General features: G+C 34.0%; 1 long non-coding RNA gene across 1 annotated transcript in view; it reads left to right on the top strand.

The window, feature by feature from the left end:
• The first annotated feature begins 92 nt into the window (after positions 1 to 92).
• Positions 93 to 21,419, top strand: part of LOC144346263 (uncharacterized) — a 70,678-nt gene continuing 49,351 nt past the window's right edge. The window contains exon 1 of the long non-coding RNA XR_013419495.2: positions 93 to 870. This is a non-coding gene — a long non-coding RNA (uncharacterized LOC144346263). The remainder of the gene's footprint in view (positions 871 to 21,419) is intronic.

The raw sequence follows: 21,419 nt of genomic DNA, 5'->3' as shown, positions 1-21,419 counted from the left end.
TATTAAAATTACAGCCAATGAACTTACTCTAAAAGAGCCCGCCTGTTTGAAACATCCAATCAGATGAAAGATTTATGTCAGGCAGCGAGAACAAAAGAACCTATTGAACCACGGCGGGAGATGTGTAAACAATTCTTTGTGTGAAATATATGTACAAATGTGCATTGACTTCCTGGTTTGGACCATGTTTATGCCGATAGAGAAGAATGTTTTTACTTTGAATTGGCCATGTGTGTTACATATAACAACGTGATTTTACACTTCAGAATGCAAGTCGAACTTTGGATATGTGATGGCAATCCATGCGATTGATGTTCGGATTTCAACGTAAACACGTGTGCATGTACGTTGTGTTATGGTGCACGACCATTCAGTGATGTCTGCTCCAACTCAGTTCGTGCTTGTGAAAATAGTATAGATTTGTACTAGCTGGAATCGCAAATTTTGTCGGCTGCGTCATAGAACCACATAAACTGGCTGCTCTAGTGTGCGTGGTATAAGCCAATATCGCTTTGATCGTTGGCGAGAACGTACGGTTCGCTCAATTCCTTTGTTACTTCCGGGTTCACCACGAGGCCATTTTCTCCTTATTTCCGGGATGCGAGAAGAATTTTGCCGACTTGACTTCAATTTTGTACAAAAATTTAACTTTTTGTCTTGGATTACATTTATTGGAAGAATGTCTCAATCACAAAAGTATTTATACGCGTGTCGCACACCATTATTTATCTCACAAAACAAATGGTTACCATGCACTGATTGCGACAATTCTACCAATACAAACTGGCTTCGGTGTCGATCGAGTCTGAATTCACAGTGAATGCCACAAGAAAACAAGTCGAAGAAATATATAAAGTACCGGTAATAGAGGTAAGATATTAAGTTCATATCGTTTATTGATTGTTGTTTTCTCTGTATTTATTATACTCCAAGATGTTGTATGTGCGTCTGTGCTCCAGTGCTGCATCCCTTTGTTTTCGCTGTAAGTTACCGGGACAACGGACGTACATCGAATTCATTTCAAAATCCTTCAGCAAAAAACAATATGTGTTCTTCGGCAAACATATATATTAGAAAAATTGTCCTGCATACAGAGGCAGTTGTGTTCATGCATTCCAATAAGTTATGCTATCTGCAAAAAATCCAGACAGTGATCAGAATGGTCTTTGTCTCCCAGCCCGCCATTCACACTTTTTGTCTGATGCGTTAACAATGCAATGTTACCAATATATCACTCACTAGTGTTTTTCTCTGTTTCTGAGTATATGGCAAAGTCATCAATATTTTCTGCATAGAAAAAAATAATTTTATATAAATATGACAAAATGATTAGCAAGTAAAAGAATATCCCCATGTATTAGTTGAACTAGACCTTGCTTCTTTATTAAATACATTTTTTTTTGTTAAGCACTCAAATTGCACAAGAGACAGATTTCCATGAAACTTCATAGCAGAGGTTCTTTAGACTAAAAATCTGTTTTATGTTCACCAGGGTTTTTGAACATCCTCAAACAATCAAATCGTAATGATTCGACGCAGAAACCCAAAAAAATGGAACAGGTTTATAACATACATATATGATTTTTTAAAAGTGAAATGAATTGTTACTATGAATGAGTGGTATATTTATAGATTTTTGAAATTATGAAATACATTTTTAATAAAGAAACTTGTTTAGTCTTTTGATGTTGTTTTATTGTTTTCAGTTCTGGCAAACATCTTAAAGATCAATAGATGCGATGGAAAATGATATGAATTATTCACACAAAAAAAATTGATGAAAACATTCTTTGTATTATCTTATTACATTAAATTTTATAAAAAGAAAAATATTATAAGTCAAGTTGACTGCTTTAAAGATATGGATTGTATTCAATGTGTTATCCTCAAATTTGGAGCTATGTCACGATCCCAAACATTGCCATGACCAATCACAAACAAGGATATAAATAAATAAATTGTTCGGATTAACACCTCTGTTTACTTCCATGCTATAACCAACTTTCTCCCACACAAACAAAAAAATCTTTTGTCTTCTACTGACTTCCTGTTCCGGCCCATTTTTGATAATATATTTACTGTAGTACTAGTACAAAATGTAGTTGCAGTTGCAGCGCAATGCTAGAACATAAAATCAAATATCCACCACTAGAGGGCGCTCTGCACCACAGCAGTCCTCTTGATCACTCTTCTTTTCTTTGTAAATAGGGCAAAACATAAATTTCATTTGCTGTTTATTATTTGCAGTTATTGTTTTTACCATTTTGCAGCTTCTGAATGTATTTTTTTCTTTTGTTTGCGAGATAGGATAGCTGGTGTTCTTGCAGACAGGGGAACAGAGGTGCAGCACCCTCATTGATAACACAATATTTGAGTGTGCTCAATAATGTATTGTGGAATTACGATAAACTACTTTAATTTAATTTAGCAAGTCAGTGAAAATCATAAAAATTAGTTTTAAAATTGATCCAAGGTCAGTGAGTTTATAAAATGCCATGTTGTGAGTCACCTTGGTTGCCATTACTACAGTTGATAAGCATTTTTATTAAGTCATTAATAAAAAAAGAAAATTGCATCTGTCCATCCTAGATTTTGTTTTAAAAACCATGTGAGTACGGCCAAAAAAATATGTTTTGATGTACTTCTATAAAAAACACTCAGCATTTCAGCATTTTCGCAGCGCTCTCAATTGACAAATTCTGAACCGGCATAATTTGTGCAAATATTTTATCCCCCTCTCCCAATTTTACTTGACTCCATCCTCTGCCAGCAACTGATTGAAAATTTTAATATGGTGGATAAACTTTTATTTTATTTATTATTTTGACAAAAAGTTTCTTAGGAGTCACAGTGACTTTCACATCAATTCTAATTTAATTGCGGTACCATTATTACTAATATTGTAACTAGTTATGCAGTGAGCACTGTAATTCAGCAACGCCACTAAGTGGGGGAGATGGGGTTCTTCCTACCAGGGTGTGGAGTTTTTGATAATTCTAGATATGTACCGTAGTTGCTCTATTAAAAACACATAGATATGTACCATAGTTGCTCTATTAAGAACACAAAGATACATGTATGTACCATAGTTGCTCTATTAAAAACACATAGATATGTACCATAGTTTCTCTATTAAAAGCACATAGATATGTACCATAGTTGCTCTATTAAAAACACACAGATATGTACCATAGTTGCTCTATTGGAAGCACATAGATACATACCATAGTTGTTCTATTAAAAGCACATAAATATGTACCATAGTTGCTCTATTAAAAACACACAGATATGTACCATAGTTGCTCTATTGGAAGCACATATATACATACCATAGTTGTTCTATTAAAAGCACATAAATATATACCATAGTTGCTCTATTAAAAACACATAGATACATGTATGTACCATAGTTGCTCTATTAAAAACACATAGATATGTACCATAGTTTCTCTATTAAAAGCACATAGATATGTACCATAGTTGCTCTATTAAAAACACACAGATATGTACCATAGTTGCTCTATTGGAAGCACATAGATACATACCATAGTTGTTCTATTAAAAGCACATAAATATGTACCATAGTTGCTCTATTAAAAACACACAGATATGTACCATAGTTGCTCTATTGGAAGCACATATATACATACCATAGTTGTTCTATTAAAAGCACATAAATATATACCATAGTTGCTCTATTAAAAGCACATAGATATGTACCATACTTGCTCTATTAGAAGCACATAGATATGTACCATAGTTGCTCTATTAAAAATACATAAATATATACCATAGTTGCTCTATTAAAAACACATAGATATGTACCATAGTTGCTCTATTAAAAACACATAGATATGTACCATAGTTGCTCTATTAAAAATACATAAATATATACCATAGTTGCTCTATTAAAAACACATAGATATGTACCATAGTTGCACTATTAAAAACACATAGATATGTACCATAGTTGCTCTATTAAAAACACATAGATATGTACTATAGTTGCTCTATTAGAAGCACATAGATATGTACCACCATAGTTGCTAGAAGTACAAAGATATGCACCATAATTGCTCTATTAAAAACACATAGATAGGTACCATAGTTGCTCTATTAAAAACACATAGATATGTACTATAGTTGCTCTATTAGAAGCACATAGATATGTACCATAGTTGCTCTATTAGAAGCACATATATATATATGTACCATAGTTGCTCTATTAGAAGCACATATATTTGTACCATAGTTGCTCTATTAAAAACATAGATATGTACCATAGCTGCTCTATTAAAAATACATAGTGGGTGGTGGGCTAATTTGCATATAATTTGCATATCATTTACATAATACTCAAAATTGGCCAAAGCACATTTACACCCACACAATAAACAACATATATTTTCAAAAACAAAGTTGCAGATATTTATTTGCTTCACACAGTTTTATAAACACTTTTATTTTGGGCACTTTTGAAATATTAATGAGCTCGGTCACAGTGCAAATATTTTTTTTATTGGAGTCAAAATATTATGTTTCACAATTTAGAAGAGTTTGAATTTGAAAATGAAACATTCTCGAAATGCAAATGCTGCAGACTAAAAAGAAATTGAAAAGGTTAAATGAAACTAATTTGAAACGTTTCAGCCAGGATTATGTTTCATGATCTTATTTATTACAAAATTCTTCTTCAAAAAATCGTCCACGTAATTATTTTGCGGATTGCTGGTTATTATTCGTACCATCAGCTTCTACAACGTTTACATTTACAGTAAATGAACAAACAAATAAAACTTCCAAACAATCATCAAAGTTACGACGTGACTTAACTTACTTCGCGATGTTATACACCAGTTATACCAATAATTTCTCTTACTCAGTCATGATGCCATGCAAAAAATTTTACTTCTTTGAATTTGAATTAGTTTTATCAGAATGCCACATGGTAATGCTGGTAGAACCCAAAGTTTTCCGAATGATAGTGATCATAAAAATTACATTGCAGAAGTAAAGCGATGTCGTAGCACGATGTGTTGGTATGGATTTCAGATTAAAACTACATGTTGCTTTTCGAAAGAGGTGATTAGCAATTTTAACCGGTAAAAGAAGTCTTGAAAGAAGAGTTTTTACATGATTCACGATGATAACAATTCAAATGTATTTTACCCAATCACACAATAAACACGTTTTTTCTTGAGTAGCGTAAACTGACCGTGAACTCCATTTTGCCCATGTTACATCGGGGTGGAATTGATTTTGAAAGAATTTTAGCTTTCAATCTAAATAGTGTGTCGATCTTCAAAGTATTTACTTATGAACAAAGAGGTACTAATTTTACATAATTGACTTGTATTGTTTATAAGCCGCTACCACGTCGTGCGAGTATGTCTATTGTTTACAAATTATAATCCACGACTGGCAGGATGCGTGTCGGTCAGTACGTAAGTATATTAAAAATATGACAATAGTCCTGGTCGGAAGCGTTTCCATGGTGGTCGCTAATTTTGAGTGCTGGTCGGGCCGACCAGCGTGACATGATCCCCAATGAAAAAAGCACTGTGGCGGTCTTGCTAATCACCGTGGCGGTGTCAGACCGGTGTGGTGGCAAATCGAAGCACTGTGGCAGGACCGCCACGCTGTTTACATCCTGGGGAGAACACTGTGATATGTACCATAGGTGCTCTATTAGAAGCACATATATATGTACCATAGTTGCTCTATTAAAAGCACATATATATGTACCATAGTTGCTCTATTAGAAACACATAGATATGTACCATAGTTGCTCTATTAAAAGCACATAGATATGTACATTGTACTATAGTTTCTCTATTAGAAGCACATAGATACATACCATAGTTGCTCTATTAGAAGCACATATATATGTACCATAGTTGCTCTATTAAAAACATATATGTACCATAGTTGCTCTATTAAAAACACATAGATATGTACCATAGTTTCTTTATTAAAAGCACATAGATATGTACCGTACTTGCTCTATTAGAAGCAAATAGATATGTACCATAGTTGCTCTATTAAAACACATTGATATGTACCATAGTTGCTCTATTAGGAGCACATATATATGTACCATAGTTGCTCTATTAGGAGCACATAGATATGTACCATAGCTGCTCTATTAAAAGCACATAGATTTGTACCATATTTTCTCTATTAAAAGCATGTAGATATGTACCATAGTTGCTGTTAAAAGTAAATAGAAATGTACCATAGTTTCTATATTAAAAGCACATAGATATGTACCATAGTTGCTCTATTAAAAGCACATAGATATGTACCGTACTTGCTATATTACAAGCACATAGATATGTACCGTACTTGTTCTATTAAAAGCACATAGATGTGTACCATTAAAAGCACATATATATGTACCATAGTTGCTCTTTTAAAAGCCAATAGATATGTACCATAGTTGTTCTATTAGAAGCAAATAGATATGTACCATAGTTGCTCTATTAAAAGCTCATAGATATGAACAATAGTTTCTCTATTAAAAGCACATAGATAACTACCATAGTGGCTCTATTAAAAGTACATAGATATGTACCATAGTTGCTCTATTAGAAGCACATAAATATGTACCATAGTTTCTCTATTAAAAGAACATAGATATGTACCTTAATTGCTATATTAGAAGCACATAAATATGTACCATAGTTGCTCTATTAAAAGCACATAGATATGTACCGTACTTGCTATATTACAAGCACATAGATATGTACCGTACTTGCTATATTACAAGCACATAGATATGTACCATTAAAAGCACATATATATGTACCATAGTTGTTCTATTAGAAGCGTATAGATATGTACCATAGTTGCTCTATTAAAAGCTCATAGATATGAACAATAGTTTCTCTATTAAAAGCACATAGATAACTACCATAGTTGCTCTATTAAAAGTACATATATATGTACCATAGTTGCTCTATTAAAAGTACATAGATATGTACCATAGTTGCTCTTTTAAAAGCACATAGATATGTACCATAGTTGTTCTATTAGAAGCAAATAGATATGTACCATAGTTGCTCTATTAAAAGCTCATAGATATGAACAATAGTTTCTCTATTAAAAGCACATAGATAACTACCATAGTTGCTCTATTAAAAGTACATATATATGTACCATAGTTGCTCTATTAAAAGTACATAGATATGTACCATAGTTGCTCTATTAGAAGCACATAGATATGTACCATAATTGCTCTATTAGAAGCACATAGATATGTACAAAAGTTGCTTTATTTAAAACACATAGATATGTACCATAGTTGCTCTATTAAAAGCACATAGATATGTACCATACTTGCTCTATTAGAAGCACATAGATATGTACAAAAGTTGCTTTATTGAAAACACAGATATGTACCATAGTTGCTCTATTAAAAGCACATAGATATGTACCATAGTTGCTCTCTTAGAAGCACATATATATGTACCATAGTTACTAGAAGTACAAAGATATGCACCATAGTTGCTCTATTAAAAACACATAGATAGGTACCATAGTTGTTTTATTAAAAATACATAGATAGGTACCATAGTTGCTCTATTAGAAGCACATAGATAGGTACCATAGTTGCTCAATAAAAGCACATAGGTAGGTACCATAGTTGCTCTATTAAAAACAATAGATATGTACCATAGTTGCTCTATTAAAAACACATAGATATGTACTATAGTTGCTCTATTAGAAGCACATAGATATGTACCACCATAGTTGCTAGAAGTACAAAGATATGCACCATAGTTGCTCTATTAAAAGTACATACAATATAGATATGTACCATAGTTGCTCTATTAGAAGAACATAGCTATGTACCATTTATTAAAAGTGCATAGTAGCACTTTAACTAAACTATGACAATGACTTCTTAATACAAATGAAAGGCCATAAATACCTCATTCCATATTCAGTTTACCTTTTAAAAATTGCTAATTACCATTTTTTTTAAGAAAATCATTTGTTTTTGCTGAAATTAATTCCAACAGACCATTCTTTGATATTGCTAATTCACTTCCACATTGGAGAATTCCATTGACACAACACACAATTGGATTTGTTAATATCAGACTTTACCTGTCAGGTTGGAGGTCAAATCGTGCAAGAAAACATCATGGTGGGTAATGCTTTTCATCAAGAGTTTGCGTATGATTGAACGCATTCGTAAATGGAGATAATGACGACATTGACTGTGTTCAAACAGACCCTAATATGTTTTTACCTTGTTAATTTTGTTGGTACATAATTAATATAGAAATAAAAAAAAAACGGTAAAATGATTTTTTGCGCACTTTTCAGAGCGGGATGCTCTGATAAGTTCCCAACCCCTCTAAAACACGTGAGTTTTGGAGCTGAGTACCCTGGGCGTTAAATCAAACAAGTATGACACTCTTGCCCTATTAGAAGCATGTAGAGACATGTACATGTATGTACCATATTTGCTTTATTAAAATCACATTGTGCTGTAATAATTTTATTAGAAGTGCATAGATATTATATATTGTATTTCATTTTTGCTCTATAAGAATCACATAAATATGTACCATATGGTCCCTGTACCCTGTACCTGGGATGTTGGATTGTTTCAAGTGTGGGAATTGGTCCCTGCATGTATCTGGGATGTTGGATTGTTTCAGGTGTGGGAATTGGTCCCTGCATGTATCTGGGATGTTGGATTGTTTCAGGTGTGGGAATTGGTCCCTGCATGTATCTGGGATGTTGGATTGTTTCAAGTGTGGGAATTGGTCCCTGCATGTATCTGGGATGTTGGATTGTTTCAGGTGTGGGAATTGGTCCCTGCATGTATCTGGGATGTTGGATTGTTTCAGGTGTGGGGATTGGTCCCTGCATGTATCTGGAATGTTGGATTGTTTCAGGTGTGGGAATTGGTCCCTGCATGTATCTGGAATGTTGGATTGTTTCAGGTGTGGGGATTGGTCCCTGTATGTATCTGGGATGTTGGATTGTTTCAAGTGTGGGAATTGGTCCCTGCATGTATCTGGGATGTTGGATTGTTTCAGGTGTGGGGATTGGTCCCTGCATGTATCTGGGATGTTGGATTGTTTCAAGTGTGGGGATTGGTCCCTGTATGTATCTGGGATATTGGATTGTTTCAGGTGTGGGAATTGGTCCCTGCATGTATCTGGAATGTTGGATTGTTTCAGGTGTGGGGATTGGTCCCTGCATGTACCTGGAATGTTGGATTGTTTCAGGTGTGGGGATTGGTCCCTGCATGTACCTGGGATGTCGAATTTTGTCAGGCATGGGGATTGGTTCCTGCATGTACCTGGGATGTCCAATTTTGTCAGGCATGGGGATTGGTTCCTGTATTCGGTAATGTCTGCCTGCCACCAATACCAACGCACTTTAGTCAACTACAGGGATTTGCAAAAATGGGTTATAGCGCCACCAATAGTGTGATGAAACAATTACTTTGTTTATATGTAATTATATGTTTGGTTTTGGCAATATTTTCAGAATTATCATTATATACAAAGATGTAGTGAACTGTTTGGTACTATTTTTTTTGGTGAAGCCTGAAGGATTGTTGATTTAGTCATTATGCAAATTTACATCTTTAAATAAACATTTTTACTGGTATTGTGCCTTGCTGTTAGAGGGCGCTCTAACAAAACCCTTATATTAAATAAAACTATGACCATTGCCTTGTAAATTACATTTAGCAAATAAGTACATATGAAAATAAAACAGATGAATCTTTGGATGATATATTATATATATGTATAAAGGAATAGTATACTTACAAATATGATACTTCAGCACAACAACAATTTCAAAACAAGTTTTCAAAAGATACTGAATTTGAATTAATATCAACATTTTATTTATTCATATTCCAGTGTATTTCACTAAAAATGAAAAAATGGGCCTAACTAATAACATGAATATGATGAAGAAATTGACATGGTGTGTATATTCCAATCAGTGTTAATTCTTTGATGCTTTGTTATTCACCTTTCACAAAGTAATCTTCACAAGGTTTCCCAAATTTTTTTCTAAAAATTTGTCCTAGATTTGCAGCCATTGAGAAATTGTATCTATCTAATTGAAAATTAACAAAGAAATGATGAAAAATTACATAAAAATTCATAAAATGTTGCAGTTAAATTTCATCAAAAAAAAATGAAAATAGCCCTCAAAGGTTACTCAAAGTGCTCGAGTTGATCTCTATAAAAAATTATATTTTAATCATGCTTATCTGTGTTTTCTTGTTCTTAACTAATTAACGCAAAAGGCTGCTATACAATTGTGCATTTGTAGGTTTGCACGAGATACCACATTATGGTGTCCGCTTGTCTGAAACAATACCGACACAATGCCAGGGTTGTTCACTGCCATGATGAATGATGTTGCTTTTTTTCACACATTTACAGTGAAGTTTGCTTGGTGAAATTCAGTGAGCCGCATCGCTATTCTCATGCAAATTGTTTAAGGTATCCCTAACTTGCTGTTATTTAAAATGAATGCATTTTTTTTTTATAATTTAAAAAGATAACATTTCTCAGATAAATAACTGCTAAAACTCTGAGATGTTTGAAGTGTGACCATTGTAGAGTGCCTGGATCTTTGCTTTCATAATACCATAATTTTTCTTTCTACTTGAGTAAACTGACTCAAGGTTTCAAAATGTATGATATTTTACTTATTCCATATAACTGCTATCTAAGTGTTTTTTTTTTTTAATATTCTATTTTTTCTCTTCTTATAACCTTGTTGCTTAGTTACTTTGACACATTGTATAGTGAAACTAATAAGTGCAAGGTACTACCTAATAATCATTTCCACCACTAGAGGGATGCTTACATAAGAGAACATTCTAGCTCTTTTCATCACTCACGCTAAATGTTTTAATATTTTATGTTTATCTAATATTACAACTGCATATATAGGAATAATGTCTAATCAAATTTATTTGCATGAAAAAAATATAACTATTTGTATATATACATGTACAATGTATCTTATTAAGTTGGTGTGAAAAAAGACATTTTTTAACAAGTTGAAATACATGTGTTTTGTTGGCCGAAATTTACAATGATATATAAATGGTGTTTATTCCAGGCCATGTGTTCATTGTTGAAATGATTAGCATAAAGTCAATAACATTAGCCATAGTGTTTGTGATAGGTGGCAGCACCTGCTACCAGGATTTACTGCCTCATGTTCATTTCACACATACTCAAAATCAAGGTTGATAATTGAAATGAACACTGTACTTTAGAGAAAACATCCTTTTTTACGATGGTTTACAATGCTGTATAAATAACCAGTGTGTCACATTTGTAAAGAATATTTGATTTGTCAACATAGACTATGGAAGCTAGAAATGGATGGGTATATAGAAATTATCATTGTCAGCAATGTTGAGGGACTAGTTGGCTAGTGATTGTTTTCAGTTTAAGAACATTTTATTGGCTTTGTCAATATATTGTGAGGTAATAGATTATAGACTGCATCAATGTGATGTGGTAGATTGTAGACTGCATCAATGTGATGTGGTAGATTGTAGACTGCATCAATGTGATGTGATAGATTGTAGACTGCATCAATGTGATGTGGTAGATTGTAGACTGCATCAATGTGATGTGATAGATTGTACACTACATCAATGTGATAGATTGTACACTGCACCAATGTGATGTGGTAGATTGTAGACTGCATCAATGTGATGCGATAGATTGTAGACTACATCAATGTGATGTGATAGATTGAAGACTACATCAATGTAATGCGATAGATTGTAGACTGCATCAATGTGATGCGATAGATTGTAGACTACATCAATGTGATGTGATAGATTGTAGACTACATCAATGTGATGTGATAGATTGTATACTGCATCAATGTGATGTGATAGATTGTAGACTACATCAATGTGATGTGATAGATTGTAGACTACATCAATGTGATGTGATAGATTGTAGACTGCATCAATGTGAAGCGATAGATTGTAGACTGCATCAATGTGATGTGATAGATTGTATACTGCATCAATGTGATGTGGTAGATTGTAGACTGCATCAATGTGATGTAATAGATTGTAGACTGCATCAATGTGATGTGATAGATTGTATACTGCATCAATGTGATGTGGTAAATTGTAGACTGCATCAATGTGATGTAATAGATTGTAGACTGCATCAATGTGATGTGATAGATTGTAGACTACATCAGTGTGATGTGGTAGATTGTAGACTGCATCAATGTGATGTGATAGATTGTAGACTGCATCAATGTGATTTGATAGATTGTAGACTGCATCAATGTGATGTGATAGATTGTAGACTACATCAATGTGATTTGATAGATTGTAGACTGCATTAATGTGATGTGATAGATTGTAGACTACATCAATGTGATGTGATAGATTGTAGACTGCATTAATGTGATGTGATAGATTGTAGACTACATCAATGTGATTTGATAGATTGTAGACTGCATTAATGTGATGTGATAGATTGTAGACTACATCAATGTGATGTGATAGATTGTAGACTACATCAATGTGATTTGATAGATTGTAGACTGCATTAATGTGATGTGATAGATTGTAGACTACATCAATGTGATGTGATAGATTGTAGACTACATCAATGTGATGCTATAGATTGTAGACTACATAAATGTTGTGTGATAGATTGTAGACTACATCAATGTGATGTGATAGATTGTAGACTGCATCAATGTGATTTGATAGATTGTAGACTGCATCAATGTAATGTGACAGATTGTAGACTGCATCAATGTGTTCTGATAGATTGTAGACTACATCAATGTGATGTGATAGATTGTAGACTGCATCAATGTGATGTGATAGATTGTAGACTGCATTAATGTGATGTGATAGATTGTAGACTGCATCAATGTGATGTGATAGATTGTAGACTGCATCAATGTGATGTGATAGATTGTAGACTGCATCAATGTGATGTGATAGATTGTAGACTACATCTATGTGATGTGATAGATTGTAGACTGCATCAATTTGATGTGATAGATTGTAGACTGCATCAATGTGATGTGATAGATTGTAGACTGCATCAATGTGATGTGATAGATTGTAGACTGCATTAATGTGATGTGATAGATTGTAGACTACATCTATGTGATGTGATAGATTGTAGACTATATCAATGTGATATGATAATGATTTTCATTTAATTTGATGCATGACATGATTTTCTAAATTTCGCAAAAAATTAGATATCAGTGAAATAGTTCCATCTTCGCAGAATTATTGACATGGTCTCAGATTTCAAGTATAAAGCTGTAATTTCTGTTCAACTAAAATAATGCATGTGATCATTATACACTGTAGTTTCTAAGTAATCTGAGAATAATAATATTATACGTAGTAAATCTGATGACATTAATTCACAGTTGAAATGACTTCTAATCACCGGCATTTTTAAGGGTTCTAAAGCTTTTAACCATTCCTTACACGTTGTCTGTTTTCACTATTTCCTGTAATTATTCCTATCATCAGAAATGGGTTTCAGTGCCGCCTTTCAACTGATGAACAATCATTTTAGTAATAACTCTAAAATTGGTGTTATCTTTGGATTGCCATTTCATATTGTCATTAGTTACTCAGTTCTTAGCTCGTTACAACTTACTAAAATGTCCAAAGCTTAGGTTAAATATTTCACCTGAGACCAATATTTAAAAAACTTTAAAGTTACCATGTAAAAAAAAATTGACAAAAGCTGTGTGCCATTTATCCAACGATTATTCAGATGACAGAGCAGAAGTAAACTGCTTTAAATGTAAGTGAGAAAAATTTGTTGTCAGTGTGAATTATGTAATTTTGTTACATTGAAAATTTCTCCGGGATCATATGACATGGAATACTAGCAACTTTTGCAGAATGTTGGTTTCACAAATACCCATAAAATCAGCAAATCACAACAATTATTAGCAGGGAAAAATCATTTACAATATTTCAAACTACACTCACAGTCTGAGATCTTAATTGATTGACCAATGAACTAGCTATAGTTTAACTTTTTAATAAGTCAGCCCAGTCTCAATTGACATATTATTGAAAATGGGTCTATGTTGTAACTACACTGTATAAATCATTCATTAAACCATATAAATATGACTGTGCTGGTGTTTTAGTCTCTGTACATTTAGCATGTTTACTGGCATATTATGCGTGGTGGGGCATGTTAAAAATATTTCTTATCTGTTTTCAATCATGTATCTTTTCAACAAACCTGGGGTCAACTTCAAATGACAACGTAAACTATTTGACCAATCACAATGGCCGTAGTAAAATAGGATGGTAGCAATAGCCAATCACAATTCTTTATTTTGATTTGAATATAAGCTCATTTATAAATTGTACATGTAGAATGATGGTACTGCTTAGTAAAAGTGTTGCAGTGTATAGAAGTACTCACAGCTCATAAAATACAGTGCGACACATTTTATTGTCACAACTATATTTGATGCAATTATTTCTCAGTGGGTACATTACCAATCTGTAGATTTATAGAAAATTGATTACCATGTTTTCTCTTCAGAAGCATATTTCTAATTAAGGGAACTCACAATTATATGGACTTCATATAATGTGGGTAAATATGATTCAATGAAATTCTGCCTCCGCTATTTATGGCATTCTCATCAATTGTCATGGTAACAAACAATTTCTATTTTAAAGATCCACAGGCTTCATTTTTGCCATTTGTTTCAGTATTTTTGAATACTCTGCATTATGTTATGTGTAAACAGTGCCAAGACAACTGTATTTGTCACATGACATGGCATACTGCCAGGTGACATGATTTACCCCTTGACATGAAATATTGCCTCGTAACATGACATATTGTTACATGACATGAAATATTGCCCTATAACATGACATATCGTCACATGACTTGGCATACTGCCAGGTGACATGACATATTGTTACATGACATGAAATATTGCCCTATAACATGACATATTGTCACATGACATGGCATACTGCCAGGTGACATGATATATTGACCTTTTGACATGAAATATTGCCTCGTAACATGACATATTGTTACATGACATGAAATATTGCCCTATAACATGACATATTGTCACATGACATGGCATACTGCCAGGTGACATGATATATTGTCCCCTTGACATGAAATATTGACTCGTAACATGACATATTGTTACATGACATGAAATATTGCCCTATAACATGACATATCGTCACATGACATGGCATACTGCCAGGTGACATGATATATTGTTCCCTTGACATGAAATATTGCCTCGTAACATGACATATTGTTACATGACATGAAATATTGCCCTATAACATGACATATTGTCACATGACATGGCATACTGCCAGGTGACATGATATATTGACCCCTTGACATGAAATATTGCCTCGTAACATGATGTATTGTTATATGCATGACATGACATATTGCCTCGTAATATGACATATTGTTACATGACATGAAATATTGCCCCATAACATGACATATTGCTACATGACATGAAATATTGCCCCATAACATGACATATTGTTACATGACATGAAATATTGCCCCATAACATGATATATTGCTACATGACATGACGTATTGCCATGTGACACAACATATTGCCCCATGACATGACGTATTGCCCCATGACATGACGTATTGCCATGTGACGCAACATGTTACCCCATGACATGACATACTGCCAGTTGACAATAATATATTTTGGATCAGTATTACATGTATATCATAAATATCCTAATTTAGGCTTTATTTTTCAAACATTTCACTCCTTTCTGGCATCTAAATTAGAGCCTAATTTAGGTTATTCATAATCAAAGATGCCTATTCAAGAGTACAACGTTTATTGTGGCTTGTGTGAATGAGTTGAAGTCTGCTTAGACAATGAGCTGTCGTCACCATCAAATGTGTTAAATGCTTCGTCAATGTTTAGTTTATCCTCCAGAAATTACTAATTTCCTGATTAAAAAAAAACATGCCTACTGGTAAGACATAATCACCCAGAAAACAAAAGAAGTTATTTGCCTGTAAAATTATATTTAAAAAACTTAAAATTTACAATGTAAAAAATTGGTCAAATTATTCAGATGACAGAACAAAAGTAAACCTCTCTAAACTCACAAGAGATAAAGGTTTATGAATTGTGCGATTCAGTGTAAAAACAGCATGACCAGATTACACTTAACCTGATCGTTTGCACTAAGCAATGCATTCATGTTGTTTTTATTTGAAACAATTTACCAATTAAAATCAATGCCAGTACATTTCACTGATTATTTTTTGTTATCACGTGGAAATATCAACATTTTTTTTTTATCTGTTAAATGTTCGTGATGCCTATTTGAGAACCAAATTGTAAGGCTTTCATTATTGCCTAATGCCTAAATTGTAGTGGCATCTCAATTATAATATTTATGGTAAATAAAATAAATTTGACATTGGGGGGGGGGGGGTGACATTTTGTTTCAAACTCAAGCAAAAAACAGAGTGCAAATATAAAATTATACATCATGAAATATAATTTAAAAAATAGATCCAAAATTAAGATCCTAACATGACTTTGACAAAAGTTGATTTATTTTTTCAAAGACTAATTTTCATTAGCTCAACGAGTTTGTTTGTTTGTTGTGTTTTTCTCTCAGATGTATTTGCCTTAAATACAGTGGTAGAGAACTGTCCTTGCTCTTGAACAATTAAAAAGTTTCAGGCTGGCAGAGCACATACAAAGAATAAATTTATTCTTTATAATTAACTATAGGAAGCAGAAACGGAAACGTTAATGTGTAACCAGTTCTTGTACTATGAAATACATGTACATCAATAATATACAAATTATATCACTACTGTTTTTTTTATTTAAACTTTTAATAGTTAATCAGCAAGACATATTAATTTAATTAAATATAAATATTACCATCAGATGAAATTAAAATGATTAGAGCATTCTTGTGTGTGTAGATCACCATTTAAATCGTGCTTGATAATAAAGTGTGCAGGATAGAGAGGATATTGAGGGGCACACAATGCACAGTAATCAGACTAAAAGCCTAGATGTCGCTGCAAGCAGTCCCTGGAGGCGAAACTAAATCCTCATATTGTTGCTACCACTATATCTTAATATAAAATGCAGATCACTTTGACAGTGGGGTTTCTATTGATTTTGTTACACACTACATTGTAATGTCAAACAGTTGGATTTGATTGGAGTTTTACGCCTCGTATTTGCTTCATCTCCGGTATGCTTAAAGCATAACAGATGAAGTGACATCTTGTCTTTCTTCATGGTCTCCATGTTATCAGATATTTTTGTTCTCACTGCAAACGATGAAGGAATAAGGCCAATGGTGCATATATGGATTTAAATAATATATTATATCTACTGTATATTTAGTTTTTAAATGAGAAAGCCGATCCTTGCAAGTAATATTATATTTTAGATATACTGAATGTCAACTGATGTAATATTATTGTTTCTTTAGCAGTTCCATGTATCTTTATTTAGTGCCAAATATTATTGCTTTATGACGGAACTACTAAAATTAAATTATCTCAGTGATCAATTTTGTATACAGTGTTCAATTACGCTGTGTGTAGAACTGCCACTGCTACAGGCACCACTGTATCACCAATTACTAAGCTTTGCCGACCTATTGAAAACTAGCATCCTGATAACGCATGCATGGCTTAACGTCTATTTCCTCAGATTCTTTCCTGCTGAGAGAAGTGGTATTATTTCAATTCATATGCTAATTTAATTTTTTATAATTACCACGGAGATGAACATGTGGCAACCCATGTGCCTGTGTCCTTATAGGGATATTAAAATCGGCTTTTATGAATTGACTAATATTGTTGTAGTTGTTCGATGCTAATCCACCTCATCGCATTGCCTTCTAAAATTCAATAACAATTATATCCAATTTTATAGTTATAATCTGTATTTATTTTTATTGTAATTTAAATTTGAATTTTTTTTTGAAAATGTGTCTTTTAGCTGCATATATCATTCATAGTAAGATACTTCAGATTGCCATAGCGATGATAGATCTACTTTGTAACTAGTGAATTAAACATTTTAATTTCATTCCACACTTGTAGTTTTAATAATGTTTCATTAAAATGTCATCCATTCAGGTGTTGCTTCTGAGAAAATGATATTTAAATATTAATAATATTAGTTGATACAACTGTACAAAATAGTTGTTTTAACAATTTCATAACTTCCCCTCTGTACTTAATCTCATAGTTTGCACATTAGGATCAATCAAATTAAATTAATAACAACAATAGTTTGCACTTTATCTTCTCCAGTAAGTATTTCCACATCTTCATGTGTTTGGTCAGATATAATTTTATTCTGACCAATAGCTTGGAGCAATATTCCCAACATGTGACAAACTCCTTGATGCAATAACCACACATGTGAACACATGAAAATTATTAGTTCCCATTCAGATGAGGTTCACTTGTGTGTTCATCCGTGTATTTGAATTTCAGACATGCCTGGACCAATCACATTCAGACTTACATCTTATCCGATTCAAGATGGCAGCCATTTTTGTGTTAACAATTATTCAAAATAAAGTATTCCTGCAATTCATGGTCGTGTATGGATGGATTTCATTCAAACTTGGTACATACATTGGACATAGGTGACATTGATTCACATCATTTTGTTTTTCAAATTGGATTCCAAATGGCTGACTGTCAGCCATTTTGGTTCAATGAATTCTGTTTCAGAGCCATATCTATGATGTGCCGTGATTGATCATGTTCAAACTTTATATTTTTTTAATTTATTCACAGATCAACAATCACACCAACTTACACAATTGGATAAAACAAAACACACAAAATAAAATAAAAACAGCATTCAAAATAAATAATGATACATTACACAGTACATAGTATTGAAATACCTTGGCAAGGCAGATGTAAATGATATTAAGTGTTGAGAATTACTGTCAATATTGCACTTAAACGCTATTTCATTGTGAGGCAACTTACACCTATTAGATGAACATTTTCTATAATTAATTTCACATCTATTGGCTTCAAAAATAGGTTTTATTCTTAAACTCTACACAGAGCACAGAAACAGATTTGACTTTAAAGATCATGCAAAACAAAGCCGCTACAGGAAATTGGTCAGTTGATCACATGACTGCGAACTACAATGTATGATGTAGTTGCTCTTTACATATCATTCATATTTTAACGTCACTGTACGTAACTCAGCGCATGGCAGTCAACTCGTAAAGATAATGTTGTTTAACAATATCAGTAGCTTTTTTGTTTGAAACTCTATTTGTATAGCATATACAACCAGAACATGCAATTTTAAATAAAATAACATTAAATAAAAGGATATTGATCATTTCTCTTGATAAAGGTACCATATAGTCATATGACACACAAGTTGTTGTGAACTTGCATTTCAGTGAATCACTGAAATATGTATGAACAAAACTAAAATGCTTAAAATTAGATTGAAATTTTATAAGAAATAAAAATCTTATCAGTTTGTATTTGTTTTAGACATTTAACAATTTGAGGGCATTCTCAGGTTATGCATGTACCAGTAGAAGTGATGGACCTCCGGTGTGTCAAGTGACAATACTATACAGTGGTGATGGTCCCCCTGTGTGTCAGGTGACAATACTATACAGTGGTGATGGTACCCTGTGTGTCAAGTGACAATACTATACAGTGGTGATGGTCCCCTGTGTAACAGGTGACAATACTATACAGTGGTGATGGTCCCCCTGTGTGTCAGGTGACAATACTATACAGTGGTGATGGTACCCTGTGTGTCAAGTGACAATACTATACAGTGGTCATGGTACCCTGTGTGTCAAGTGACAATACTATACAGTGGTGATGGTACCCTGTGTGTCAAGTGACAATACTATACAGTGGTGATGGTCCCCCTGTGTGTCAAGTGACAATACTATACAGTGGTGATGGTCCCCTGTGTATCAGGTGACAATACTATACAGTGGTGATGGTCCCCCTGTGTGTCAGGTGACAATACTATACAGTGGTGATGGTCCCCCTGTGTGTCAAGTGACAATACTATACAGTGGTGATGGTCCCCTGTATATCAGGTGACAATACTATACAGTGGTGATGGTCCCCCTGTGTGTCAGGTGACAATACTATACAGTGGTGATGGTCCCCTGTGTATCAGGTGACAATACTATACAGTGGTGATGGTCCCCCTGTGTGTCAGGTGACAATACTATACAGTGGTGATGGTCCCCCTGTGTGTCAAGTGACAATACTATACAGTGGTGATGGTCCCCTGTATATCAGGTGACAATACTATACAGTGGTGATGGTCCCCCTGTGTGTCAGGTGACAATACTATACAGTGGTGATGGTCCCCCTGTGTGTCAGGTGACAATACTATACAGTGGTGATGGTCCCCCTGTGTGTCAGGTGACAATACTATACAGTGGTGATGGTCCCCTGTATATCAAGTGACAATACTATACAGTGGTGATGGTCCCCCTGTGTGTCAAGTGACAATACTATACAGTGGTGATGGTCCCCCTGTGTGTCAGGTGACAATACTATACAGTGGTGATGGTCCCCTGTGTATCAGGTGACAATACTATACAGTGGTGATGGTCCCCCTGTGTGTCAGGTGACAATACTATACAGTGGTGATGGTCCCCCTGTGTGTCAAGTGACAATACTATACAGTGGTGATGGTCCCCTGTGTATCAGGTGACAATACTATACAGTGGTGATGGTCCCCCTGTGTGTCAGGTGACAATACTATACAGTGGGGATGGTCCCCCTGTGTGTCAGGTGACAATATTATACACTGGTGATGGTCCCCCTGTGTATCAAGTGACAATACTTTACAGTGGTGATGGTCCCCTGTGTATCAAGTGACAATACTATACAGTGGTGATGGTCCCCCTGTGTGTCAGGTGACAATACTATACAGTGGTGATGGTCCCCCTGTGTGTCAGGTGACAATACTATACAGTGGTGATGGTACCGTGTGTCAAGTGACAATACTATACAGTGGTGATGGTCCCCATGTGTATCAAGTGACAATACTATACAGTGGTGATGGTCCCCCTGTGTGTCAAGTGACAATACTATACAGTGGTGATGGTCCCCCTGTGTGTCAAGTGACAATACTATACAGTGGTGATGGTCCCCCTGTGTGTCAGGTGACCTTTTCACCACCAGTTCTCTCTTTTCATGGCAAATTCACAAAATAGTCCTGTTTATAGTTGATGTTTGGGACAAAAATAGCAGTTTTTTTTTAGTAAAAACTGTAAATTTACCCAAATTTTGTCTGTTGGGGTTCTTTTCTAAAAAGAATATTGAAGATTATAAGAA

Source organism: Saccoglossus kowalevskii, chromosome 18 (genome assembly GCF_978046115.1).
Source record: "Saccoglossus kowalevskii chromosome 18, keSacKowa6.1, whole genome shotgun sequence".
Classification (NCBI taxonomy): domain Eukaryota; kingdom Metazoa; phylum Hemichordata; class Enteropneusta; family Harrimaniidae; genus Saccoglossus; species Saccoglossus kowalevskii.
This window is presented reverse-complemented; position numbering and strand designations above follow the sequence as displayed.